Here is a 20,630-nt window from a genome sequence, read left to right as displayed (position 1 = left end):
ATTAAATATAGAAAGTAAAATAAGAGGAGACAGTGCGAGGGGGGGAAAAAAGAAGAGGAGCTGATGCTAAATAAAGTGAGGGGATAAAGGGGGGATGAAAGACGAAGCAGGGAAGCAGTGAAAGAGAGATCGAAGCAGAGAACGAGAGGAAAGAGAGCAAAGCAAAGGATAAACAAACATAGGGAGGGAGCGGGAGACGGAAGTGTTGTTCCTCCATCTCAGCAAAGCAGCGGGAGTCTAGTGGAGCTTTGAACTTGGCCCCCATTAGAGGCCTGATGACGGTTTGAAGTGAACAGTTGAAACGAGCCGGAGCATTTTAGATGTTAATTTGTTTTTGTTGTGTGTGTGCATGTGTGTGTGTGTGTGTGTGTGTGCATTTGTGTGTGGGGGTGTATTTTCTCATCCTTTTTCCGGGCCTCGCAATCGTTCATAGTCACACCCAATTTAACGCAGCAGGATAAAATGCTTCCTTCAGCTTTGTTGTTTTCTGCTCTTTCCCTTTCGTCTCATTTTCTTTCACCTTTTTTGTTTTTGTTTCAGCCTGGAAGAAAAAGGATTCACGGTAGTTACGGCAGAACTTTAAGTTGAATTCAGCTGTTTTATGGAGAGCAGAAATGAATCCGTGGAGATGTTATCTTCATGCTGTCGTGATTCGATTTTGATCCTCTCTTGTTTTCTCTCATAGCTTTTGAATGCGCTGATGGAGAGATACATCTTTCATGTGTGAAAGTAGTCAAAGTTGACAACATTTTTAAAAGTAGCTCATTGTTCAAATCATCGTTGTGATCACATTCTTCCATTAACCTGTCAAAAGTTAGCGGCTAATTCGCTCAACTTTACAAACACGGCTAAGCAAATAGGCAAAGGCCTCAGTTTAAGTGTATAGTCGTGCCATATATCGTTAGAACGCTTAGATTCTCGTGATTACATCCACGCAAAGCATTTCAAGATGAAACCACTTCAGCAAAGTACAATCAACAAACAAACAAGCTAACAAACTAGCATGTACAAAGTTTTGCCAACTCACCATTAAAGTGTTTCATGCTTTTATCTGACAAAAAACTCTACATTGAAGATCCTGAGATGGCCGCCATTTAATTTACAGCTCATTTGAGCAGATATGAGCTTCTATGCCTGCACTAGAGCCTACAACAGCCAACAAGTGACCGTGTAGACAAGTGAGTCTCTCTCTCTTCCCAGTGAGCAAAGAGTGGTCTAGATCACGTCTTTTAGACATCATTTATGGACATCCAAGACGTCTAAAAGACGTCCTCTGGGGAGCCAGAATGAAAGTTTTTTATATGTCTTTTCTGGACGTTGTATAGATGTTTATATATCGTTTATCGACTAATTCTGGCTGTCAATGGACGTCCAGATCATGGCCTGGCCATGTCAATAGTCAGGCCATAATCTAGAAATCCACTGACATCCAGAATTAGTTGAGAATAGACGTTCATACTGGCTATGATCTGGACATCCACTGACAGCCAGAATTAGTCGACAAACGACATATAAACGTCTATACAACGTCCAGAAAAGACGTATAAAAAACTTTCATTCTGGCTCCCCAGAGGACGTCTTTTCGACGTCTTGGATGTCCTTAAATGATGTCTAAAAGACGTGATCTAGACCACTCTTTGCTCACTGGGTTCTTTCTCCTCTCTCCTGAGCCACTTACACGCCAGCCTTCAGATGACTGATGCCTCACGTAGCCAATGAGATTTAACATCCATTAGTATATAGTTTATATCAGTATTTAAAGCCCTAAACTCAGAAATGATGCAAGTTTATGTAGTTTTATGCATTTTGCTCTTTGAATTGGCTGTTTTTTTTCCACCTTCACACTTGTTTTTGACTATTTTATATGCACAAAGCTAGTGTTAAAATGTAAATATAGAACTATGATGAGTTTTTGCCCCTGTTAACCCCAGACAGGGGTATTTTGAGGTCATGAATTGCATTTGCAATAGCCTAGATATTTCCTCTGAAAATCAAGAGTTAAATGTTCATTTTCAGTGATAATGTTATTCAGTTTGAACTTGGACCATGTAAGACTGTATGATGTGGACCCATTGTGTTCCCCAGCTAACAGGGGAAGTTAGTTATTCTACAGGCTTATTTATGCATTGAAAAAATGTAGGTGAGAAAAATAAATAAATAATTCAGTGTTCACACTCCTATGGATTAATGCCAGAAGCACTAACTGAGCATCTGACAGCTTGGGGAAAAAGTTCAGTTTATAACTTTCAAAAGAGCCCAAGACCATGCCCGTACTGCAAATGGTTTGAATTCACTGGGATAGACATTTTAGGATAATTTTACATGCATTTCCAGAAATAAGAACAGGCCACCCATCGATAAACACTTTTATCAAGTGTAATGTGCTGAGAATGTTTTGTGAATCACATCGCACATGAATAATGACGCGTTTCAGCGTTGTGACATCTGTCAGGGACTTGAAATTCAAGTAATCACACAACATTAAATCAAGTTCGTTTTGGGGGAGGGCAGCTGAAGATGGAGCCAAACTATAGGAGGTCAGCTGACTTTCTTTTATGGCCCCTTTGACCCCTGACCTCCGCTCGTATCTCCCATCAGGTCCGCGGCAGTCGGTCAGATCAGAGAGCCGCTCTGGCACCACCACCTCCAGGTTGACTCCCAGCCTTTGTCCCCCGAGCTTCCCCAGCCAGGGTGACAGGTTCTGGGGGACGCGGCTGGGGTAGAGTTGGGAGGGGTCTGGATGGGTCTGGTGTGTAAACATTGAGCGTCTGTGATCTGGTGACACATGAAAGGGGGTCTGCCTGTGGGGTTGCCGTCCCGTCGTCTATATGTCGACATCCCCCGCCACACACACACACACATGCATACACTGACACCAGATTTATGTATTTATGCATTGCGGCGGCACAGCTCAAAGGGACATGGCTGGAGGGGGTTGGGGGAGAGTAGAAGGGGAGAGAAGCTGTTTGGTCTGCAGACAGAGACTGATGGGGTGCTGGGGGGGTTGGAAAGCAGTCTATAGGTGACAGGAGAGACTGAAGGGCAGGAGGGAGACATCTGGAGAGCGATGACGCTGATTCATAAGCTCAAGTGGTGAGGGCTTCCACATAGTCAGCCTGAACGGGAGCGTTTCATACAAAAATTAATAGGTTAAATGAAATGAAACGTTCTCATCATAATTTCATGAGGGTTTGTCACTTCATACTGAAGCCGTTTCGCTCTCCTAAGCGCTGATTATAATTACACTGAAGAAGCTGTTTGCTTAATATGTGGAGTGCAGCAGATTAAAAGCAAAATCAGAGTGTGAGGGTATAAAATCTTCTTTTTCCAAATACAAATCACATCTTACAAGTGTTCAGATCCTATACTTCTGTAAAAATACTGGGAGTACTACTACTATTCAGTAAAATGATTCCTGTCAGATGTTTTTTTAATTAATATAATGCTGCATTTTACTGCTGTAGATGTCAAAGGCTGAGCTCATTTGAACTTATTTATATACTGTTGGATAGTTTATCGTCAGCAATGCATCATCGTATTCTACAAGATCATCACATGTTTGTAGTTTTGCTGTTTTGTGAGAACCACATGTCTTGAAAAAGTCAACTTTTCATGAGAGAAACAGCCTGTTTTCAGTTTTGTGACAATGTGTTTTCCAGCTTATCCATGAGGGTTTTTAAACAGTTTATTAAGAATAATGGTGTTAGAGTTTACAAAAATAGCGAGGACCCAAATGCAAGACACACAAAGGCAGGCAGCCTGAAAACAAAAAGTAAGTTTTAATAAGGAAACTGTTGTCTAAAATTGAAAGTCCAAAAAGCAAGCAACAAAACTAACAAAAACAGGCAGGGTCAAAACCACTAAAAGAAAAAAAAAGAAGAGAAATGAAAAAAACAAACAAAAGAAATACAAACCAGAAACTCACAGAGAAACCAGGAACAAAACAGAGGAGGTGAGCTGACATGAGGATACAGAACAGACGAACTGATAAAGAGAGGAGGGAAGACTTAAACACACATGAGGCTAATGAGGGACAGGTGAGACTCATCAGGAAAATCACAAGGGAGGGAAAACAAGAGGAAGACAGGAAGTAACACAAATGACACGAGGACGCACCTTACAAAATAAAACAGGGAACAATAACTAAATCAAAAAACAAAAAGGGACATCTGGAAATGTGTGGATTTCACCTGGCGTGAAGGGCAAATTGTAATCTGTAAAGTATCTAGCAACTACAGCTGTGAGACAAATGTCGTGGAGTGAAGGTACAACATTTGAATCTGAGATGTAGCAGAGTAAAGGTATAGAGTTGCATAAAATGGAAATACTCAAGTAAAGTTTTCAGCTTTTGATTTGAAAGAAACTCAGTTTAAGCAACAGTGTCCAGCGTGTAGTACCAAAACTCAACACTAGAGGGTAGAAGACCCAATATACTGATTATATACTGTTCTGAGAGGGTAGATTAAAAACAGATCATTGTATTTTTGTGAAGCTGTTCTGTTTGTCATATTAAAGCTTGTCAGTCACCTGTACAGTACTTTAAACTGTACAAATAAAGTTTGATTGAGATTATATTAAACAAAATCCGTGTATGAGTGGACAAACTGGGAGACTGTCAGTGAGCTCACAAAATCAATTTAAGGGACACTATGTAGTTTCAAACTCAGAATTTATTATGGTTTATGTACAAGCTGTTCTCAGAGGAAAATAAGGTCCCCAGAACACTGTTTGAAGCTCGAAAGGTGGCAGGGTCCGCCAAATATAAACAAAGTAAAACAATGTGAAGTTGTCCTTTAAGGTCAGTTTGGTTTTTTTTAAGCCACCAAGTTTGATGCATCCGACACAACCAGAGGTCGAGCCTTACACACAACTACATCTGGACTCTGTGGTCTTGTTTCCAAACGCTGAGCTTTATGTTAACCCAAATCATCAAGTTAAAGGCTCTCTGTTTTTCTTTCACAGTTTTTAAATGATGCTCTCCGGCATCTGATCACATATTAGAAAAAATAACAGTATGATGCAGCTTCAAAGGCCTCACCGGGGTCCCTCGGGTCCTTCTCATCCTTGTTCTCTCTTCATACGATTGTCTGTTGTGCTTGTTTCTTTTCCTTTTAAGGTTCTTTCAGCTGAAATGTGATCCAACATTGGCTTTTTTTAGTACTTGATTAATAAAAAAAACACACACAACATGCTTAGCTGCAAGAGAAATATCACCCTTATTTGAAACCTATTATGAACTGTTGAAGAACGAAAGTTGGATGAGTGATAAATCCTTCGAACTGGTGTAATTTTTGATGTAATTATCTATTTACCAGCATTTTTTGGATTACTGAGGGGTCAGCTTTTGGATTTAAAGTCTTTTTCTAAAAAGATCATTGTAAGATTTCAGACAGTAAATCTCAGTTAAATTCATCTGAAATCATTCAGAGTGATCTTGTGCTGTAAAAGCCACGGCTTTAGCGTCAGACACTGCGGTTTGATCAGTCATATCATATTATGTTTGCTCAAAATCACAGATGGTATTTTCATCCGAAAAATGAACACAAGAATCATTTCAGCTCCCAGAACAGTCCTTTACTCTCTTCTTGACTGGCAAACAGCTAAGCCTTCAAGAGCAGAGAGAGAGGGAGAGAAAAGGACAGAAATAAAGGGGGGATGTCTGGGTAACTTCAATAGCCTCTCTGTGTCCATCTAATATGGAGGGCTAGCATGCTGGGAGTTGGCCCTTTCCATTCAGACAGACCCCAAACTCATAAAGACCTCTTCTATGGCCCCCAACCTGAAACCCACCCACCAAAGCCCTCGCTGGTATAGGCCCCTTCCATGGGAACTTGCAATCTGCAACGTAATCCCACTTTGGCCCCTGGAGAAGCCTTTCCAAACAAACCATGTGAGTCCTAATACCCAGGGCTTCACAAGTGGCTCCTGGCTAGGCCTGAGCTCCACCACCACCAACAACTTGGCCCTCCTTCTCCTTTTTTTCTCATTCTCTCGCTTTTCTTCTTTCCACGGATAGACGACAAAAGAAAGGGATCTCCTTCTAATTGCTTCGAAGATTGAAAAGCTGAGAGGGGCGGTGGGCGGCTACAGGGGGAAATGAGACGGAGGCTCTGGAGGCAGCGGGGGACTGTCAGTCTGGCTTTGCCCGCCCTGGGTGTGCGGTAGCTGGGATAAAGGAGCTGGCAGGACAGCCTCTGCTGCAGAGCCGGGCTGAGTGGATCAGAGTGGAGGCGGGCGACTCCCAGGGCCCAGCTTTACAACTCCGGCCAAACGGACGACTATGAGAATGTGGAGGAGCTGAAGCAGCTCTGCTGGAGGCCCTCTTCACTCATGGGAAAGGACGTCTGGTCTTCACAAGCGGGATTCAGAAACCGTAGGCTGCTGAGAACAGTGTGTTCAAGCCAAGAAGGAGTATCGGACAGAAACATAGCGTATTGGTCTCCATCCAAACCCTCCGCTCTGTACGAACAGTCCAGCCACTATTGATCAGTGCAGTGGTAGATGATGAAGTGTGTGAACACACAGTTGGGGTGGTCCGTGACCTTTGGATCTGTTGCTATGACATGCAGAGTTGCTAATAACACTCACACACACACACATACACACACACACCTTGACCTCTGCAGTAAGCCGTGCCACAAGTCCACGCCTCCTTCTCCCAGCCTGCCATCACCCGGCAGCAGCTCCTTTGAAGCTTGGCGGAGGAGTTTTGCTCAGCTGTTTGTGTCAGGCCTGAATGGGACACAAAGGAAAAGGAGCTGCTGTGATGATCAAGATAACATTAGATAACATTTCAACCGCCAGTCCCCCGCCATTCAGCCAGAGCCAGGATTTTTGATGCAACATAAAACACAAAATTTGACGAAAAAAATATGTGATTATGTCGAGGTTGGAGTCCTGGATCTGTCATGTTTAAAGGGACAGTTCACCCCCTCTTACCTGTGGTGCTATTTATCTATGTACATTGTTTGATTGTGAGTTGCCAAGTTTTGAAGGTATTGGCCGTAACATGAAATACATCAGTAAATGTACTTAACATTTGAATTACAAAGTGTTTACGTGACTCAAAAACAGTGGTTGCTAATGTTACCGGCGCTAGACTTAGGGGAAATCTGGACCAGTAGCAAAGCATACACAGGCTAGGAAGCACTGTGTAGCCGATAAACATTGTCTGTGGATGATAAAGGGAGAGGACAAAAGTTATCGTCTTGCTCAAGCCAGTGCTAGTTTATTTCTGAGCTGCGCATGAGCAGAGCTCGTAGCTAAAGTCTTCCTAGTGGATCCACAGTAGCCCTAGAGCGCCATCTACTGACTAGTTCGTGAATTAACTAAATGTAAAGTCTGTATAACCAGTGTTAGATCACTCAAATGTTTACATCAAAAACTTAAAATGTGGCATTTCCAACCCACTACACTAACCAGAGGCTAAATTAGACTACGGACATTGTCATGCCGGACACGGAGACTCATCTATTCACTAGTCTTTACAGGCTGACTTTAGTTGCAAGCTATTCCAACTCTAACTTTATAATTTATAGATCGATCAATTTATAGTAAAGTGTGTACACTAAGATGCTTGGTGTTAGTGACGTTGAAGTCATGCGACCACAGTGTAGTATCTGTTTATAGCCTAACGTTAGCCTTTCACTTCTAGCGATTGAATGTACGTGTCAAAAATCATTAAAGTTGTGTTTATCTGTGAAGATTATCTTGCTGAACAAATTGTTCAAGTATCACAAGCTTATTTTCGGCGATATCCCAAAATCCAATTAAAAAATCCCTGGGCATTTTGTCGAGGGAACCGGGACGATGCTAACTTTCGGGTTAGCCTACAAAGAATACTTCATCCCTACAGCACTCTGTTACCAACAGTCTACATCTGCTGAGGGAGACTGATCTACTCATGGACAAGAGGCCCGTGACAGCACAGGATGCAAACATTGGTGGCCTCCTCCTCGGCTGAGCCGTAACGTTAGCTAGCTCAGTTAGCCTCTCGTCCGTGAGCAGATGCAAGCTTCCTCCTGCGTGGTGATTCCGTTTGGTACAAACAAACATGAAACTGCTCACAACGAGGTGTTAGGATTATCTTGTGTAACTGGGTCATCATATCTGTTGAGCTGTTGAGCCCCACAAACCGAGGAAGGCACACATCTTTACGGCTGATATCTCCAAAAATCGGCAACTCGCACCAAGACATCCTTGGTGGATGAATAGCACTACAGGTAAGAGGGAAAATATGTATTCGTGATTCTGTGGCGAACTGCACCTTTAAGTTCAAAGCCTGAAAGCAAAAGGGTCCGCTCCTCTGTATGTGTAGTGACAGGAGATCCAGAGGATTTTGGCCTTACGAGCTCCAGAAAGTTCCCTCAGTCTACCCTCCCTGACCTCCTTTCATCCCTCCATCCCTCCGCCTTTCTTCTTTTTAATACAAATCAGCCACTCAATGCCATGCACATGTTTTAGTGTTATTTGAACTCTGGCAGAGAACTTCAAACAGCTTTCAAAGTGAGCAGAGTTTTTTCCTCTCTTGCTCTCTATCTTTCTCTCTCGCTCGCTCGCTCTTTTTTGAAAGAACACAGCCCTGCTTCCAAGTACACCTGATCAGAAGGTCGAGAGATGGGGATTATGATATGCAAATGAGGCTTTGTTATCAGCGTTGACATTCGTTATAAAGCTGAACAGAGGAGAGGTAAGATGAAAAGGTGGCAACTCACCCCCCTCTACCCCTTTTAGCATAACCTCCCCTCTCAAACACATCGGCCTACCTAAGCCCCCTCCTTTTTTTTTTTTTTTTCTCATTTAGATCAAAAGGTTACACACAACAAAGAAAGGCCTGTGTGGAAAAGAAAAAGCACCCTGTACACTCTTCTGTGTACTCTTACACAGTCAAGACTATTGATTGGTCAGCTGCCCCAAAGGTGTGTGCACATCTGTACAATATGTGTGTGCGTGTGGATCCGACCGTGTCCTGATGAGGTTGTCGTCTCTTATGCTGCTTAGGCAGAACGGAGGTCTTTGCAATTACCAAACACTGTGGAAAGGCTTTCATGTCTCTCCCCCGCTGTGACAGGATAAGGACGAGGACACACACACACACACACACACACACACACACACACACACACACGTATACACTCAGAGTCCTTTCAAATACACACAGAAACATGCATATGGTTGCCCCCCTGTTCAATCTGCGCACGGTTCAGTTCAAAGGAGTCCAAGCGAGGTGGCGGCCGGTGCTACTTTTCCAGCTATTAGCCTGGCCCCACCATCTGCAGTGATCTAGTGAGGAGTGGGTTTTATGAACTTCATAAAGGGATGGTTAATAGAGCGTCAGAGTGGAGATGGGCTGTCTGGCCTTTGAGTTAAGCAGCAGGGGTCCTGGGTGCTTTGATGTGAATCATACTGTTAAATAACTTTTGAGAGGTGGCGAGAGCTACTGAAACCTTACAAAAGGCTGTGGCCCTGTTGTATAAGTGATAATTGAACCACTTATTTTTCCCTTTCTTTATTTCCTCTTTTTTAAACACATCCAGTGCACATTAGGGACAATAACAGATGAACACAGATGTACCCATCATGTAGACGTAGTCAGGTACAACATCAAAACATCCGCTCTCTCGTGAGGTCGCCAAATGAATCAATATTTTACCATACAACATGTTTGAAACGATACGATAACCACATTTTATAGTATTGAAGCACTGCAGCAATTAAGAAATTTTAATATAGCTCCCCAGAACACTGTTTGAAGCTAAAAAAGTGGCAGGGTCCGCCAAATCTAAACAATGTAAAACCGTATGAAATTGTGTCGTCCTTTAAGGTCAGTTTGTTTGTTGCAGAGAAAAAAAAAATGTGTTTATCTTCTCTTCCAAATTAAATTTCCTCTCCAAAACTACATAGTGCATCTTTAATATTATTACAAATGTGTTGCCTACTTTTTTCTTTTTGTAACGAAAGAGCTATCAAGTTTAGTTTTTTTGTTTAAATTTGTGCATCGTGACAGCCTTACTATCGTGGATTTAATAATGCATGACATAACAGTTGCAAAAACTGTCATGAGGACCATTGAGCAGGTGTTCTTGAGCTTTTAAACATGTCACATGCAGAGGAGCACTGTCAGAGGAGGCAAACCACGCACATGTCTGGGGCCCCTTTTCCCAAATGTTTGGAGGGGCCCCAGACATTTGCATGGTTTGCCTCTTCTGACAGTGCTCCTCTGCATGTGATATGATATGAGATGGTAATGACAAACTCCTTAAACCTCACATAAAGGCATTATACTTACGTTTCATATGTTGACAATCACTGGCCTTGTAATGTGGATTGTTTACATATTGACCACAGTGAAGTTGTTAAGTTATTAATTCAGGCTTTAATTGTTGTTTTTAATGTTTTTTTATATTTGAAAATTCTACTAATTTTTGCCTTGGGCCCCAACAGCCTCTAGACTTGCCACTGCTCACATGACCTTCATCGGCAGATGAATTTGGGAATTGTTAAAGGTCACATTTGAATTTTTTTCTGAGTTCTCTAAAGACTTTTTGACTTGAAAGCTGAGGTTCAAAGTTAATTCTTAAAATTGCTAACACAAAATCTCCCAAAAGGTCAATTTAGGAGCCCTTCTGCAGTGTTTGATCATCTGACATGATCTTCATCAACAGATGGAGTCGGCTCAGTTGTCATGAAACTGAAAAAAATATATTCTCAACTGCGGTTACCAAAGTCAGGAATGACCTTTGACATTCAACATAAATACATGGTTCAGCCTAATTTGATTTTTGATCTTTGATTTGATCTGGTTATTAATTATCTCCATAAATGTATAATAATGCCCAAAAACGCTTTAAAAATGTCAACACAGACATAAAACAAGACAAGAAAATGAAACACAGCTGTTCTCTTGTCATGTTTGATTTGTGCGACTGGTTTAATTTTTATTAGATCATGTGGCCGTTCTAAAAGTGGAGCGAGTGTCCACTGTGAAGAGCAGATAACGAGTCTTTGTTCTCAGCCGGGATCGTTGGGAAGACGCTGGACATCAGGACAACATCCTGCTTACACCCTGAAGCATCAGTGGTCAGACGTGGACAACAAACTGTGAAAGATTCGAGAATCTCTTTACTTTTGACTCTCTACAACTACAACAAAAAAAACATGTTGATATTCACACTCATAAACATGGCTGTCTATGGCCTGAGGGTGGTGCTGCTGATCCAAATACCAGGAAACAAGGTTTGACGAGCAAACCTTGTAATAGTATTCAGATACTTGTAAAGAATAAGTGCCAACAACACCCTGTAAAAGCACTCATTGTGGGGTAAAATGTTTCCTGTCAGTGTTTTATTATTATATTTGATGTTTTAGGATTAATACTACTGCTGTAATAATGTGTATGTTGGTTGCGGTAATTAAGTTAATTTATGTACTGGTGGGTAGTTTAATCTGCATGCATCATATTCTGTGAAATCATGTTTGTAGCATCACTGTGAGAACCATGTGACAATGCATTTTCCAGCTAATCCAACAGTTTATTTAGTTTAAGAAGTAGGAGGAGTGTTTTCCTGTAGATCCATTCAGGAGTGGTGGGCCACCACAGCTAGATAGAATGGGAAATTGAACATTACTATGATCTAGATAGCAAAACAAAGCAAACATACAAAAAAAACACACATTAGGAGTAGCTCATAGAAGTACTCCTTTATGATCACGTAACAGAATATGAACCAAATGATCTCTGCAGTCACTTAAAGCACTGGAACCAAAGTGAAGACCAACAGGGATGAAAGTGGAATAAAATGACTCACTGCCATCGCTGATACAAAACAGTTACAGAGGAAGTACTGTAAACACTTAATCCTTCAGTTTATCTGTCAAAATCAATTCACAAAAAAAGAAGAAAAACTCCTGGAGATAATTGGTTCTCGTCAGACAAGCAAGTGTATAAAAACTTGTAATCTGGCTGACTAAAGCTGTCAGACACATGTGGTGGAGTAGTGGTGGAGGACAATATTTGCCTCTGAGATTAAATGGAGTGGAAGTATAAAGATGCATGAAATGGAAATACTCAAGTAAACAGTTGTAATAGCGCTCAAATGAAAGGCTTTCATAGATTTAACACATTCACTGGAACAAGAAACTGGTGATGATTCAAGAAGAATTGTGTCACCAACCATGAACCAAACATGTCACTGCCTCTCATACAAATACACACACACACACACACACACACACACTAACCACACATGACCTACCTAATTTAAATAATCCTGACCCCATCAAATATTATTATTGATCACAGTAAATGTAATGTCGACATTTTTTTTCTATTTGTTTTGTCTGCTGTGGTTGTTTTCTTGTTATTCCTGTGTTGTCACACTTTTTCAACAACAACAACAACAAAAAGTGCCTTTTTGGTGCTAATTAACATACAATCATTATTGCATGTTGTTATTTAATCTTAGATTAGATTAGTAGAAAATAAATAGAAATACAATTGGATAAATATTGTGTTTAAAAACATTTTAATCAGGTCTATACTCATGATTTGATTGATTTTAGGGTGCTGATCACTTTAATTAGAGTTTAACATTTTGTGAGCAGGGGGAAAACAAAAGTGAAAACCAAGAATTTCCTGTCTGAAAATATACACTCAAAATGAGTTAGGGGTGTTGGCAGGGGTGTGTGGACCAAAACTATCCACGAAACACAAAATTAAAAATCCAGATATGTGACAGAATAAACAAGTGAAATACTAAAACATCTCTAATGTTCATGTTGAGTAGTGTGAATATATGAGATTTGCTCTTTGTGCCACTAGATGGACCCCTTCACCACCCAGATTGGACCTCAGCTGAGAATCATCTCAGAAGCATCGACCAGCACTTGTAGATCAATCAACACAGTGGATCTGTAGCTACATAAATAGCCTCTTTATTTATTTATTTATTTATTGTTTCCCCCAGGTGATGTCAGGTGATGTACTCTGTGCTGCAGGCCTACTCCCTGAGGAGACGCGGGGACTCACGTGGACAGTTTCCCCTGACGTAATCGCGCCAGCCCGGTAGGTGGCAGCCTGTCCAAGCGAATATAATCAGATTAAATCAGCCGAAATTCGGATGGTTCCGCCGGCCACCAGCCGCACCGAGCCCCTGGTGGATCTGATCCAGCGGTAGGTTGTTTCACCTTATAGTTTCCCTTTAAATAAAAACCATCACTGTATCCATAACAACCATCAGTGTATGACGAGCTCCTCTGTTCTCACCAGCTGACCACTTGTCTGCAGCCTGCATGTAAGGGAGCTGTCAGCGCTGTTTTGCGGAGGGGAACCCGCGTCTTACAGGCGTACCGCAACGCCATGACGCAACTCACACTCCGCTGCTGCAACACAATAAAATATGAATCGCCACAGAACCGACGGTGGGATCTTTGGGTGTAAATATCATTTAAATGGTGAGGAGGGGGTGTGGCGCTGACCGTCTCACCGTCCCATTCACCAGAAGCAACACACGCCCAGAGAGGAGCTCGTTCACTGTCTGCTGCCCGACTCTCGCTGGGTGCACAGGCCGGCCAAGTCAGCCCATCCATCCATCTACCCATCCAGCCAGGCAGCCAGCTCAGTCAGTCAGTCAGTCAGCCCCTCGGCAGCCCGCCGTGCCTCCGTCCCTCCGCAGGCTCCGGGCTGCGCGCCGCTCCGCGCAGGGATCCTGATCGCATTACGCAGATTCAGAGCCTGGATGCAGAGCGAAGCCTGCCCGTGAAGATGCGATAAGATTAAAGGTGCGTTTGCTTTCTTTCTGTCTTTCTCTCTCCTTTTTTTTGTCGGTTTGCTTTCAGTATCAGCTGTTGTCCCCACGGATGGTTTATAAACAGACGCAGGGTTGGAGATGCGCGGAGGACAAAGGGGCGGATGGAGCCGCATCTTTTATATTTTCTTTATTATTCGCTTTACCAGAACAGGAAAGCATGAGCAGAGATGTTCCTGTCTGCGTACAACAGCCACGTTAGATAAAGCTGTCAGGACGCCTCATCACAGTGGCTGTACTTCCTGATTAAAGCACATTTCTGTGGCTGTTTAGGCTTCATAAGCCTCACCAGCGTTTGGATCATGTTGTCTAATACATCCATGTGAAACGGGTTTATTCTAGGAAGTGTCCATGCCCCTCCTCTCCTCTTGGTTCCCTTCCTACTTGCAGGCCCACGGCATCACAGCCATAAAAGACATTGATCACTCAGACCATCATCTGTGTCACCTAATTACACCGACTCTTTATTCCAGGGATAGATCACTGTAGACCTGTGTGACAGATCATTTAGAGAGACTGAGCCCAGTGTCCTCATGTGAACTGGCTCTTTAAAGAGCTCCAAGGTGGCTTCTGATACAGATGTGTGGACTAATGTGCTTAAAGATTGGTCAGATGTGTTTTTTGTGGAAGGAAAACGTTGCATGATGCCCCCCCAAATCGGAAGTTGCGGCTGTCCGAAACATGCAAGACACAAGTTTGCAACACCAGTGTAAGATGTCAGAACAGATAACGGTTGTTGTCTCTGTGTTTCTAGGCATGTTCGCACCATGATCCGTGGCTCTGGTGTGCAGTGCGTCGGTGCAGGCTGTGTTGCAAGAGGAGATTGAATGCCTCTAAAATCTCAAGGTAAGACTTCTCCTCCTTTGACCTTGTGTGTGTGTGTGTGTGTGTGTGTGTGTGTGTGTGTGTGAGGTGGTAGTGTTGGAATTGATCCATGGCCTTGATCAGCTGCTCCCCGCTTTACTTAATAGTGTCTCCCTCATCTCTGCTTCACCTCACATCATCTGTCTGAATTCAAGATGTGTGTTTTCTGTGCATGTTCACGTTTCCACACGACTTTTATCCTTATGCCGACGTCTTTGTCCAACACTGAGGTTTGTCAGTAGATGAAAAGGGGGCTTGTGTCAGCAAGTCTAAAGGGGATAATCATTCTTTAGCCTAATTAGACAAATTGCTGTGAGGGTAAAAACAAACAGTGGCAGCTGAACCATCTGAATGAGCTATTGTTTGAGGATAAAGAGAGGGGCTTGATGGCACACTGGAGAGTCACAGAGAAGCCAAAAATACAAAGAAAAGATCAATCTGTGGACTTGCAAGTTGATCAAAGTTAAAAATAATCCAGCCCCGAGTCGTCTTGCCTGACTCAGCAGACCCTGATATTCCCCCCTTCATGGTTTCAACAGTGGCTGGGATGTTTTTTAACTTGAAAAGTGCAGTTTGCAGGATTTTCCTGGAAAAAAAAAAAATCGATAATCTCCACTAGACCCACTAGATGTGTTTGTATCTAGAGACCCTGCTCTCTGCCTCTGTCTTCTATTTTCTTAGGATTTTGCTGTGTTTGCATCATTTCTGGGTATCGACCTTTGGGCAGTGGGTGCGTAGCCAATAACAATGTGCAGCTTGTGAGGTCGGGAGTCTATAAAAAAAGTAGCCACAGGTTACATTGCTGTCTCCCTCTGTCATAGAGAGCTGCAGGTCTGTGTGTTTGACTGAGGGCGGGGCTGAGCTACACAGACACACACAGGCAGAGCACAGAGGCAACAAGTGGCCAGAATGCAATTCGGCCGCATTCACGCATAATCTGGAGGGTTGTGCGGACATTTTATTTCACTCATTCACTGCTTGGTTCTTGCTAACGCTGCTCCCTCTCTTCATTCACTCTCTAACTCGCTCTACCACCACCAAAATTTAAATAATCTGATTGTACAGTGATGCTGTATGTGACATTGAAAGTCATATACTTGATTTGACTACAATAATGCTGCACCATAAACGGGAAATATGGAAATAAGACAAATTGGTGACATGTCCAACGTTTGTAGTAATTTGTACAAGAGGAAGGTGCCAGAAGTAGCCACTGCAGCTCACTACATGTTAGATATCTATAACTACCAGGGGTATTCCTCCTAATAGGGTAGGATGTCAGCAGATATGAAGCAGAGTCAGATAAAACAATGTATGTGTGAAGAATCATGGAGGCAGGGGGACAGAGTAGAGGATGTTGAATTAGACTAGAGAGAACCGGATATGTGTATTGTTCCTGTTACATGACAAGTTAAGTTTGTGTTTCGGCATTCTCATTGTTAATAGACCTCAACTTCTCCTTATGAATAACGAAATGAGTTTGTAAAATGCAGCCAACTGTCACTGTCATTTTCAAATGTTCTTTCCCAGACAGGAGGTTTGTCCTCAAAGGTGATATTAAATCTAATTTTTGTCTTGACCTAAGGTTGAAAGCAGATTCTTGCAGGATGTTGTGAAGTATTAACACCCCGCTGGCATTAGTTTGTTGTCTTTAAACTGCTCTGTCTGGACTGGAGGTACACAATCACCCAAAGTATGTAGGCTGATACTTTTCTGTATCTTTGGCCTTTTGGCAGTTTTTGATCCTTTAGTTCAAATTTAGCTTCTAATCTTCACATTACAACATACAATGATACTTTTAGACAATAGTGTGCCTCCAACTTTGTGGCAGCAGTTCAGGAAAAGGCTCTTTCCTGTTTATACATGACAATGCCCCCATCCACAAAGCAAAGGTTCGTGATGTAATGTCGGTTTGTTTAGTTATGTAAGTTGTCCGGACAGAGCTCCAACCTAAACCCCATCCAATGAGCTGCCCCTTCTGCAAGCCTGGCCAGAATTCAAATGCAGTTTCGACGACCATTGAAGAAAAACATGCAACTGGTATAAAGGTAACAGAAGGTTTCAGAGATCCTTTATTGATTCCTTCGAGAAGAGGGTTCACTTGTTAGGGAAAAACTGAACTGAACTAAAATGATTGCCAAAGATCCTTCATTGATTTGTTTGGGAAGATGGTTTACTTGCGACAAACTGAATTACTGAATGACTATCTTTTGTTGTTTACTGTTGAATCAAAAACTGACTCTGTCATTATGCCCTGACAACATTTACATTTACATATTTGTCCAGGTGGCTTTTTGCAGGTTAGGGGGGTTAGGCTAGTTCAGATAGTTAGGATGTACTAAAAATAAAGATTCCAGAGTTCAACAAAAATGATCACCCTTCAGTGCTGCATAGTGAGTACTCCTTACTTTTATACTTTCAGTACATTTTCTTGTTAATACGTACATACTTTTACTTAAGTAAGATTTTGCAAGTGTTTCACTTAACAGCAATTGCTACTTGCTGCTTATTGCTTCTGTCCACATACTTTTGGCCATGTCTTGTGTCTGTGCTCAGAGTTCTGGTGACAAAAATGCAAATGTGATCAGATAAATGAGAGAGTGCTGCAGAAAATTTGCTTATAGATAATGTTCGGAAGATAACAGATACACAGCGCTGTTTTCGATGTGAAAGGACACACGTGCACACATGCGTGAATGTGTCCACACATGTGCTGCACATACACATTATCCTACATGACACTAACTGTTTAAATGGAGTAGCCATTGGCGCTTGTCACCGTGACGAGCAGCCACAAGTGTCACAGCTAATGGCTTCTGATGCTGCCGTGACTCTGTGTGTGTCTGTGTGAGTGTGTGTGTGTTTGTGTGCACTCATTGACCCTCTACTCACCAGGATATGAATTTAATGAAAGAGCACTGACAAAGCACTTACTCCACAGCTGCTGGAGATACATCTGTTTGTGCTTACACTAACGAGAGAGCGAGTAATGGGTGGTGCTTTCCTCTTATTGCGACTATCTCGCCAAACAGGAAGTAAGCGTTAGAGAGAAAGGAGGAAGTCTCTGTTTACCAGATCACACACACAGATTTGACATACACACTGAATACACACTTGGTATACACACACACACACACGGCAATTGTTGGTTAACTGATACGGGCCTGCACTTCACCCTCGCCAAAGCAAAACCAACAATGCATTCTGCTAAAGCGTGGTATGTATTATTCCGCTGTGCCATAGAGCTCCACTGTTGTTCAAAAAAACAGTTAGACACAATAGTGAGCCACATCACTGTACTGTTGGCATGTTGACAACAAGAGCACTAGGTCCTGCTGCTGTAAACTCTCACAAGGGCGCCTAACGTGTATTAAACCACGGCTGAAAATAGTCCCCAACAAATGCACAGTTTTCTCCTGTTTGAGTAACGTTTGCTAAAAGCGACAGTGCCAAGCTGGAAGTATTCAGGGGTGGATGACACAACAGCCATGGTGGTTTGAACCAGCAACCTTCCGATTACTGGACAACTTGCTCTACATCCTGAGCTACAGCCGCCCGTCTATGTACCCTGAGATCTTATTTCATGGACAAACACAGGACACAGTGTATGAAACTTGAGTGTCTATGTCTAATTTGACTATGTACATTATCTTCCTGCACCACCCACCTCATTAACTACCATTCAGCTAAATTGTATGCCAACACAGTGCTGTTGCATCTGTCTTAGTTTCATGAGGTTTATCAGGTGGATTCCTGTGAGATTCTCATCTTGTATCACCTCCGATGTTACTACCTGATCGGCGTGATCGCTGTGGCTTTTCTGCTTCAGAAAAGCGTCGCCCAGCTCTCACTTACCACCAGCACTGCTGACTTTGTGTGATCATATAACTAACATGCTAATTCTGCTCTGTCTTGGTGCTGACGCCTCTATTTTGTGGCACATCGCCGTCGAAAAGAAATAAATTAGGGGGGAGAAATATAAATGGCTTTGATATTTTCAGCTACTTTCAGTGGCCTGGGATATTCTAATGATGTCAGTCTGTGATCCATGAATACACATTTTAAATATTATTTTTGAGATTCCTTCATTTTCTTTATAGCCACAGGTTTGTACTGAATTCCCTGCGCTCTCACAATTCTGCATAACAGCTCTAATAAAAGTAACACAGCCCTCTTATTCCTGGTATTCATACGGGAGGAAAGCGTGACAACATTTCTAATATTAATCTCTGTCTGTAAATACGCTCACGGTTGATGTTTTTCCATCGTTCTGTCTCTGCCCCCCACGTCTCCCTCCTTCCATCACTCCATTCATCATGTAATTGGGTGGATTATGACTAATACCGAACCCGCCGGCTGTTTGCGGGCTGTCAAGCAGCTTTTACACAGATTATAAATTGCTTAATATATTTGGATGCCTGTGTGTTTGTGTGTGTTCAGTCAGGACTGAGCGTTCATCCACCTTTTTGATCTCTAAACTGTCAAATCGCGTTAGGCGGCGCCAGACGTCGATATTTATTGAAGTGAAGTGTTAAAACCCGTATGGCACTGCTTGAGCAAATCAGCCGCTCGTAATGATGAAAACGAGAGCGTTTCTGTCTCGCAGAGAAGATCGGAGTCAACAGCTGAAGTTGTCAGGAGAGAGCGTATTGATGTTGACAACCGTAATTAGAGGTTATTAATTGATCAGGTGCCGTTTCATCTTTGAGATGCTGCTGAATGATGTACGAACACACACTTTCTCACCCATCTCAAAGAGGGAGATCTGAGCTTTCAACGTTCTATTTTGCGCTTTGGTTTGGCACCTACGCATCCCACACACACACACACACACACACACACACACACACACACACTGAAAACCCCTCACTGAACATCTTGTGTTAACAAACACTCAACACACATCCTAGGAGACCAAGGTTACACAGCGAGGAGAAGCTGCCCTGCCGAACAAAAGGATGCACGGATAAGCGTGGAACAAGATGAAAGCTTCTCTGTTGGCATGGCAACCAACCCGATGATCTGCATGCCGAGGTTTGATGTTTGACGTGTTGACGGTGGTTTCTGGGTTAGAGAGAGGGAGAGAGAGAGAGGTGAGGGGAACCGGTTTGATCCAGCGCAGAGTGTTGTTTTCTTGTTGTTTTATTCTCCTTTCATTAAGAGAGGGCTGCGTGATTCAGAGCGGTGATGTTCAACCATCAAACCTCGGCTCCGTGTCTCCTCTGATGCTGCTGGAGCTCTGGTCGATGGGCTCAGAGCCTGCGGCAGCTCCGTGCACGGTTTGTGTGTGGATTCACACGTGCATGTGTGTGATGCTGCCAGGCAAATGTATTGGTCCAACAGGCTTATTGACACACCACACATTAATATTGAGTATCAGGCAGTCAGTGTTGTTCACTGTCAATATGATGGAGGTCTCCTCCTGGAACAGCTACATCAAAACAGACTGTTGATGAAGCCTGATGTGATATTGACTTTGCCTTTTTGTGCTTACTTTGTTTCATTGTGTTTTGTATTAGTCGTTGTTTATCAAAGACGCTCAGTAGAGTAGAGATTCCTCTCTGCTTAAAGGTGCACTAAGTAGTTTGAGGAAGACATGTTAAAGAGAAGACTGTTTTTATGCCTAAAGAAACTAAATAATCAAACTCTCTTCACTTTCAGTACTGAATAACTGAATAAACAAACTGACCTTAAAGGACAACACAGTTTCAGTTTGAATTTCTTCTCCAAAACTACATAGTGCCCCTTTAATCTCATTAAAATGGCTCCATACAGTTCATCTGGCCTGGTCTGGAAGCCCCGAGGTCCCAAATTGATTTGAGTAAAACAGAAAAAACAACCAAATAAGATGGAACGCTGTGTACTGCAGTGTTCCTGGACCCATGTCGTAATGTCCTTTATACAACATAGTGGTGAACCTCACTCCATCCTGACTGAGCCTTAAGCCGATGCCCCTTTCAT

General features: G+C 42.6%; 1 protein-coding gene and 1 long non-coding RNA gene across 5 annotated transcripts in view; one reads left to right on the top strand and one right to left on the bottom strand.

Annotated features, from left to right (window-relative positions):
• Window positions 1–5,057: 5,057 nt before the first annotated feature.
• Window positions 5,058–13,101, bottom strand: LOC311267712. The gene is made up of 3 exons (XR_014623872.1): window positions 13,028–13,101; window positions 6,613–6,732; window positions 5,058–5,126 (listed from the first exon to the last, which is right to left on the bottom strand). It is a non-coding gene; the product is annotated as an uncharacterized lncRNA (long non-coding RNA).
• tex2 (testis expressed 2) overlaps window positions 13,034–20,630 on the top strand; it is a 28,702-nt gene continuing 21,105 nt past the window's right edge. For 3 of the 4 annotated variants that reach the window (XM_084370935.1, XM_084370933.1, XM_084370936.1), the window contains exons 1-3: window positions 13,034–13,171; window positions 13,268–13,779; window positions 14,560–14,651. The gene's annotated coding sequence lies outside the window, so the exon portion shown is untranslated. The remainder of the gene's footprint in view (window positions 13,172–13,267; window positions 13,780–14,559; window positions 14,652–20,630) is intronic. The other variant, XM_084370934.1, reaches the window with a different exon arrangement.

This window comes from Pagrus pagrus (genome assembly GCF_965226575.1).
Source record: "Pagrus pagrus genome assembly, chromosome: 13".
NCBI lineage: Eukaryota > Metazoa > Chordata > Actinopteri > Spariformes > Sparidae > Pagrus > Pagrus pagrus.
The sequence above is the reverse complement of the archived record's forward strand: the minus strand, read 5'-3'. Positions and strand labels throughout refer to the sequence as shown.